Source organism: Nannospalax galili, unplaced genomic scaffold, assembly GCF_000622305.1.
Source record: "Nannospalax galili isolate Female #2095 unplaced genomic scaffold, S.galili_v1.0 scaffold564, whole genome shotgun sequence".
NCBI classification, from domain to species: Eukaryota; Metazoa; Chordata; class Mammalia; order Rodentia; family Spalacidae; genus Nannospalax; species Nannospalax galili.
Genome location: NW_008350327.1, coordinates 224,745 through 232,955, shown reverse-complemented (window position 1 = coordinate 232,955; position 8,211 = coordinate 224,745).

Sequence of the window (8,211 nt, the reverse complement as noted above, 5' to 3'; positions counted from 1 at the left end):
TATTTATCATCTATCTATCTATCATCATCTATCTATCATCTATCTGTCTATGTATCTATGTATCTATCTATCATCTATCATCTATCTATCATCTATTTATCATCTATCTATCTATCATCATCTATCTATCATCTATCTGTCTATCTATCTATGTATCTATGTATCTATCTATCATCTATCATCTATCTATCATCTATGAATATTCCAATGATGGGGGGGAGCAATGATAGCTCTAAAAATGACATGCTCACTCAGTAAGGTTCCTTAATCTATTTTAGCTGCACTTCTTTTTTATTAAAATTTTTATTGAATTTTCACCAATTTCTTACAAGGCATTTGGATCATATTTACACCTCTCACCTATCTGCACCCCTGCCTGATTTTATGTAATCTGTCATATATATTAAGACATATCTAGTCAAATTTGTATCTCCAAATGCCCTCTGTTGTGGGTTCATCCACTGGAACCTAGTTATAAAGCTTTCACCTCTTGCATTTGCTTTCTTTTTTAATAATCATTGAAATTCTCTCTGCCTCTTTCTCTCTGTGTCTCTCATATGTCTTCTTCTCCTTAACCTTTCTCTCTTCTTTTCCCTATCCTTTTAATTAAGATTGTTTTTTCCCTATATTTCAACAATGCAAAGGTCTTCTCGTTCCACTGTGGCATACTCTGTCATCAACGACTTTCTGTCTTCGATTCCCTTTGAGTACTTGGAAACTTTCACCTGAATTGAAAATCATCTTTTTCAAACTGAAGATTTATGGAGACATAGAAGTGATTAACCAAAAATTTGAAATTCAAAGCACTAGGTGATATGTTAACCTGTGCATTATCTGCACTCACAATCGAATAAAACACTTTTATTTAAGTAACCATTTTCAATTTAAAGGCACTTTACACTGGTCTTGTGGGACAACCATGAGAACATCCAAGTGATTTCCACATTGGACCTTTCAGTTTGTCCTATGAGAGCTGCTACCTGGGGGAATTTCACCTACAATTGCAAAACTTGTCATTTCTACTTGACGTGAAGGCACATATGTATAATCCCTACACTTGCAAGGCAGAAATGAGACGATCAGAATTTGGAGGCTTGCCTGGTCTAGTATACATAAGAATTTTGAAGCAGCTTGGGACATATAGTGAGACCCTGTCTCAAAAGACAAGCCAGACCAAATTCATGGTGGCGCATGCCTTTAATCCCAGCACTCAGGAGCCAGAGGCAGGTGGATCTCTGTGAGTTCAAGGCCAGCCTGGTCTACATAGTGAGTTCCAGGACAGCTGGGGCTATAGGGAGACCCTGTCTCAAAAAGATTAAAAAAAAAAAAAGACAAGCCAAACTAACCAAACCAAAATAATAATAATGAATAATTAATAATGATGATGATGATGATGATGATGATGATGATGGAAATTTCAGGGCAGTTGATAGTAATTCTAAATCTGCAACTTTTGTTTTGTTTTTATTGAATTTTTGTGAATTTCATGCAGAACATCTCAAGCATTCTTAATCACCTTTGTACCCCCATCCCCAATGGCACCCTCCTATATCCTCCACTGGAACCCATACATTCTGTCATCTGTGTTAAGGCCCATTGTGTCAAGTCAGTATTGCCAGATGTTCTCCAGTGCATGTCCATCCACTGAAGTCCAGTCTGCCTATCTAATGTCTCTTGTTTTAAGAAGATAGGTCTTCCTTGCCTAGTAATAATCAGTTGCCAATATTACTTTAGCTAAGATTGGGGTTTGCTGTTAATTTGCCCAGTTCTAATGCTGGGTTTTTGTCTGCCTGAGTTTGCATGGGACTTGTGTATGCTGACATCATTTCCATAGAATCATATGAGCAGGGTCCCAGGAACTAGTAGGACTGACTCTGTTTCCATATGTTCATACATGAGCTTCTTCGATGAGTGGTGACTAGGATATTTATCTGCAAATATAAGGATACATATTTGCACATAGTAAGGAAACACATTAATTTAGGGATGTGACACTCTTGGGGTTTTCTCTAAGATCTATGACCACTCCAGCCACATGTGTTTGGTTATGCTTATAATACCCCACTTGAGTTTCCTCCCACTGAGTGGGCTTTTAGTCCAATTAGGTTGCTGTTGATTGCCCCCAAGATAAAAATACCACTACTGCACCAATGTCATATGCTGTATTGGCCATCAATGTGGTTATTCGGTCTTAAAACTGGTGTTAGGCCATCAATTGATGTTTTCCGTTGATGCAGTAGGATTTGACTTTTGTGCATAGGAGTTGACTTTTGTGCAAGGTGAAAGATAAGGGTCTATTTTCATTCTTCTACAGGTGGAGATCCAGTTTTGCCAGCACCATTTGCTGAAGATGCTGTCTATTCTCCAGTGCATATTCCTGGCCTGTTTGACAAATACCAGCTGTCTGAAATTGCATGTACTCATGTTTGGGTCACCAGTTATATTTCATTGATCTACGTGTCTGTTTTTGTGCCAGTACCATGCTGATATTTTGGCTATAGCTCTGTTAATGTAACTCTGATATAGTAATCCCCTCAGCATTGCTCTTTGTGCTCAGGGTTGCTTTGGCTATCTTGGGTGTTTTGTGGTTCCATATGAATTTTAGGATGTTATTTTCTAAGTCTGTTTAAGAATGTCATGGAGATTTTGATGGGCATTACATTGAATCTATAAATGGCTTTTGGTAGAAGGGCCATTTTCACAATATTAATTCTTCCAATCCATGAGCAAGGGAGATTCTTCCATCTTCTGGTGTCTTCCTCAATCTCTTTCTTTAAAGATTTAAAATTTTCATAGCTGAGGTCTTTAATGTCTTTGGTCATGTTTATTCTGACGTATTTTATTTTCTGAGGCTATTGCAAATGGGAGGGTTTTTATATACTATTTCTCCATCTGTTTCTTATTGGTACATAGAAAGGTTAGTGATTTTGTAGATTAATTTTATAACCTGACACTTTACTGAAAGTATTAATCATTTCTATGAGTTTTCTGATGGAATTTTTTGACATCTCTTAGATATAATATCACATCACCTTCAATAAGTGATAATTTGACCTTTTCTTTTCCAATTCATACTCCTTCAACTTCTTTTTCTTGTCTTATTGCTCTAGCAAGAGTGTCAAGCACTATATTAAAAGGAGTGGAGACAGTGAACAAACTTGTTTGGCTCCTGATTTTACTGGGAATGCTTCCAGTTTTTCTTCATTTAGGATGAAGTTGCCTGTGGGTTCCTTGTATCTAGCTTTAATTATTTTGAAGTATGTTCTCTTCAGTCCAATTCCCTCTAGGACTTTTAACATGACTACATGTTAGATTTTGTCAAAGGTCTTCTCTGCATCTATTGAGATGACTATGTGTTTTTCATCTTTGAGTAGATTTATATGATTTTTGACATTTGTTGACTTATATTGAACCATCCGTGAATCTCTGGAATAAAGCTGATTTGATCATGGTGGATGATCTTTTTGATGTATGTATGTGGTTTGTATGTATGTATTTTGTTTAGAATTTTTGAATCTATATTCACCAAGGATATGGGTTTATACCTTTCTTTTTTGGTTGCATCTTTACCTGGTTTTGGTATTAGAGTGATGCTGGCTTCATAGAAGGAATTTGGAAGTTCTCCCTCTGTTTCTACTTTTTTAATAAAAAAATAGTATTGGATATACGTCTTCTTAAATGTCTGGTAGAATTCTGTTAGAAATCCATTTGGTCCTTTTTATTTATTTATTTTTTTGTTGGGAGGTTTTATATTAGTGTTTCAGTTTCCTTATGTGTATGGGTCTGTTTAAGCTGTTGACCTTGTTTAGCTTTAGTGGTTCTGGTGATTTTACATATACATCCATTTCTTGTAGATTTTCAAATGTAATAGAATATAGGTTTTTAAAGTATTTTCTTAAAATGTTCTGGATATTTATGTTGTCTTTTGTGATGTCTCCCCTTTCATATATGATTTTTTTATTTGGAGTTGCTCTTTCTTTCTTTTGTTTAACTGGGCTAAGGGTATGTCTACCTTGTATATCTTTTCAAAAAACCAGCTCTTGGATTTGTTCATTCTTTGTATTGTTTTCTTTGTTTCAATTTCATTAATTTCTACTCTGATTTCTGTTACTTCTTCTTGTCTGCTGGGTTTAAGTTTCATTTGTTGTTGTGTTTCAAGTGTCTTGAGTTGCAGTGTTAAGTCATTTTTTTGTGTTCTTTCATATTTTTTAATGTTGCCACTTAGGGCTATAAACCTCCTTCTAAGGACTGCTTTTAACGTGTCCCAGAGATTTTGTTGTGTTGTATTGTCCTTTTGATTTAGTTCCAGGAATATTTTTCTTTCTTAATTTCCCCTTTGACCCATTCATCAGTCAGGATTGTGTTGCTTAATCTTCATCAGTTCATATACATACTAGGACTTCTTCCAGTGTTGACTTTATGCTTTATTGCATTGCAGTCTGATAGGATGCATGGAATTTCTTTTTCTTTCTTTCTTTCTTTCTTTCTTTCTTTCTTTCTTTCTTTCTTTCTTTCTTTCTTTCTTTCTTTCTTTCTTTCTTTCTTTCTTTCTTTCTTTCTTTCTTTCTTTCTTTCTTTCTTTCTTTCTTTCTTTCTTTCTTTCTTTTTTCTTTTTTGTATTTGTTAAGGCTTGTTTTATGCTCCAGTATGTGTTTGATTTTGGAGAAAGTTCCACGGGGTGCTGAATAGAAAGTATATTCTTTGGTGCTTGGGTGGAATATTCAGTAGATGTCTGTTTGGTTCATTTGTTGCATGGTATCGCTGAAACCAGATGTCTCTGTTTATTCTTTTCTGGTTGACCTGTCTAATGGAGACAGTGGAGTATTAAAGTCTCTTACTATTAGTGAGTTGGGATTAATCTGTGTCTTAAAGTCTTGTAGTGTTGTTTTTATGGTGCAAATATGTTCATGATTGTATGATCTTCTTGGTCAACTGTTCCTTTGATCAGAATGAAGTGGCCTTCTTTGTCTCTTCTGATTAGTTTTAGTTTGAAGTCGGTTTTGTCAGATGTTAGAATTGTAACTGAGGCTTTTTCTTAGTACCATTTGCTTGGAATACTTTTTACATTCTTTTATCTTAAGGTAGTGCCTGTCCTTGAAAGTTAGATGTGTTTCTTGCAGGCAACAAAAATATGGGTTTTGTTTCTTAATCCATTCAACTAGCCTGTGTCTTTTGACTGGGGTGTTTAGCCCATTGATATTTAAAGATGTGTATCGATTCCTGTCATTTTAATTTCTTGTCATTTAATTTATTGTTGAAAGATATGTGTTGTTTCCAGTCATTTTAATTTCTGTTTGCATTCTTGGTCTAACTGTGTGTTTCCACAGTTATATCTTCACTTAGTTTCTTTCTGTTACCCCTTGAGTTTGGTCATCCCTTTCTTCAGGTCTTTGTATAACTTCAAGAATTCTCTGAGGGCTGGTTTTGTGGACATGAATTCTTTCAGCCTACTTACATTATGGAAGATTTTTCTTTCTCTTTCACCTATGATAGACATTTTTGATGTGTAAAGCATTCTGGTTTGGCACCTGTGGTCATTTAGAAGTGAGAATACTTTAGCCCATACACTTTTGGCTTCCATAATTTGCACTGAAAAGTCAGCTGTAATTTTGATGGGTTTTCCTTCATACGTGACTTGTTTTTCTTTTGCAGATTTCATTATTCTCTCCTTGTTCTGTATGTTTTGTATTTTTACCATGATATGCAGTGGGGAGTTTCTTTTCTGGTTGTATCTTTATGGTCTACTATGTGCTTCTTGTATGGGTATGGGCATGTCTTTCTTTAATTTGGGGAAATTTTCTTCTATAATCCTGTTGAAGATCTGGTCCATACCATTATCCTGAGATTTTCCTCCTTCCTCTATGCTTATGATGTGTAAATTTGGTCTTTTCTTGAGGTCACACATTTTCTATATGTTCCATTGCTGTGTTTTCTTAAATTTTCATAATCTTTGTTTGAGTGGTCCAGTTTGCCAACTTAATCACCCAGTTTTGATAGTTTGTTTTCCATTTCATTCATTCTATTGGTGAGGTTTTCTCCTGTCCTTTCTAATTGCCTTGTTGAGTGTTTCACTTCCTTCTTCCATTTCAGCCTGAGTTTTCTTCAAGATTTCTAACTCTTTTGTAAATCGAGTCAGAAGTTTATCCCTATCTTCTTTTAGTTCTTTAATTTGTTTGTTTGTGTGTTCTTTAAATTAATTGAATTCTATGATCATGTTTATAATTGTTTCTTTTGAATTCTGTGTCCTGGATTATCTCTAGGTGGTTATGATTGTAGAACTCCTCTATAGGACTGTTGATGTTGGTGGGGACATATTATTTGGGGTTTTCATGTTAATATTTTATTGTGCTGATTTTGGAATGTGGGTTTCTTTTGTTATTTCTGATTCTGGTGTGAGACTCAAGCCTTCCATTGTTGAGTTTAAGTTTGTTCTGTTTGCATACTTGATGTGTCTTTTTTGTTTTCTTATTGGGTATGAAAAGCTGATTGGTCTAGTCTTCAGTTTCTCTTTTTTGATTTTTACATTGGAGGGGCCAGATGACTAGTCCAGCTACTCAAGAGTATCTTCAGAGTCCTAAGTCTGCTCTCATCATTCCTTCTAAGGTTTGGGCCCCTCTAGTCAGCAGGCACAGTAGAATTTGAGTAACTTTCTAGGTAGAGGTTTGATTTACGTGATCTCAGTCTTCAAAAGTCTGGGCCACTACTAAAGGGTAATGAAGCCTAAGGCTGTAAAAGTGGGAGGGGCTGTAGGTGGTCTCAGTGTAGGGGGATGGACAAAGGACAATTTGGAAACCTCACTGCCTCACAGAGTTAAGAGAGTAGTTGAGAGTTCTGGGGTGTTAAGAGCAAACATGGGCCTGTGCACAAGGCTAAAAGAACAGAATGTGGGGTCTTGGATATTGGAGTTGCTCAGGTTGTAGGGGAGTCAAGGTGCTGTGGGTGGAATTAGACTTACCAGGGAAGAAGGCTGGTCTTGGGAATTTAAGGCAAGGGGGGTGGCAGACAGCCAGGACAGAAGTCTAGTATCAAGTGTTTAAAGGCAAGATGGGGTGTGGACAGCCTGTGGAGGCTCTAAGAAACTGGACTGAAGACTTGAGTTGGTCTTGGTACAGGGGGTCAGGATGCACTGGGTGGATCTGGACAAAGAGGGTGTTCTAGAGATCTGGGATGCTAAGAGCAAAAATGGGCCTGTGTCCAAGACTAGAAGGAGATGAATCTGTAATACTTTTTAGATTTTGTTTGTTTTTAATTTTTTGACCGTTCCATAGATTTGTACTGTGTTTACATCACCCTCACCACACTCTCGCTCCCCTCCAACTCCTCACAATCTCTGCCTTTCCCTAAACTCCCTATCAAGTTTGGGAGCGCTTCCTAAATTATTGTTGTTTTACACACACACACACACACACACACACACACACAGTATTGAGTCCATTTAATGATGCTTACCTGTTCATGTTTTAATGGCTGCACACCTGCAATGGGATAGTCCAACAGGAAGCTACTCCTAAAGAAAACTGATTTTTTCCCTCAGAAGTCATTAATGCCTGTAGTTTTTCACTGAGACGTTAGATTTTGTGAAATTTCTCCCATGCACATTCACATGTCAATGGTATTGTCATTGTGCAGGTCTTGCTTAAGCAATTTTTAAGTGGAACTGGAAATTATTATATTGAGTGAGGTAAAGCAGACCAAGAAAAACAAAGTTTCATTATTTCCCTAATTTGTGGATCCTAGTTCTGAATATTTAGAAGTGAGTATATAACATGATGTAATCACTTAAACCAGGAAGTAGAAAGGGACCCTGGATGAATGAGAAAAGAAGGATCTCCAGAGAAGGAGATAGTAGGACACAGGTACTATCAATATGGAAATGGGAACAAAAGGCAAGAGGAGGGTATTTAACTAGGGAGGAGGGAGGGAGGGTAATACAGGAAGGAGGGAGGAAGACGAGATAATGTTAAGGATGTCTGAAGAACACATAGAAAATGTATAATTTTATTATTTAATATTTTATTTATTATTTTCATTTTATGTGTATGAGTGCTGCTTACAGGTATGTAAGTGCACCCACGTTGTGCAATACCCACAGAGTTCAGAAGAAGGCATCAAATCCCCTGGAAATGGCATTAGGACAGATGTTAACTGCCATGTAGGTGCTGGAAATTGAACATGGGGCTTCTGCAAGAGCAACCAGTACTCTTCTTTAAA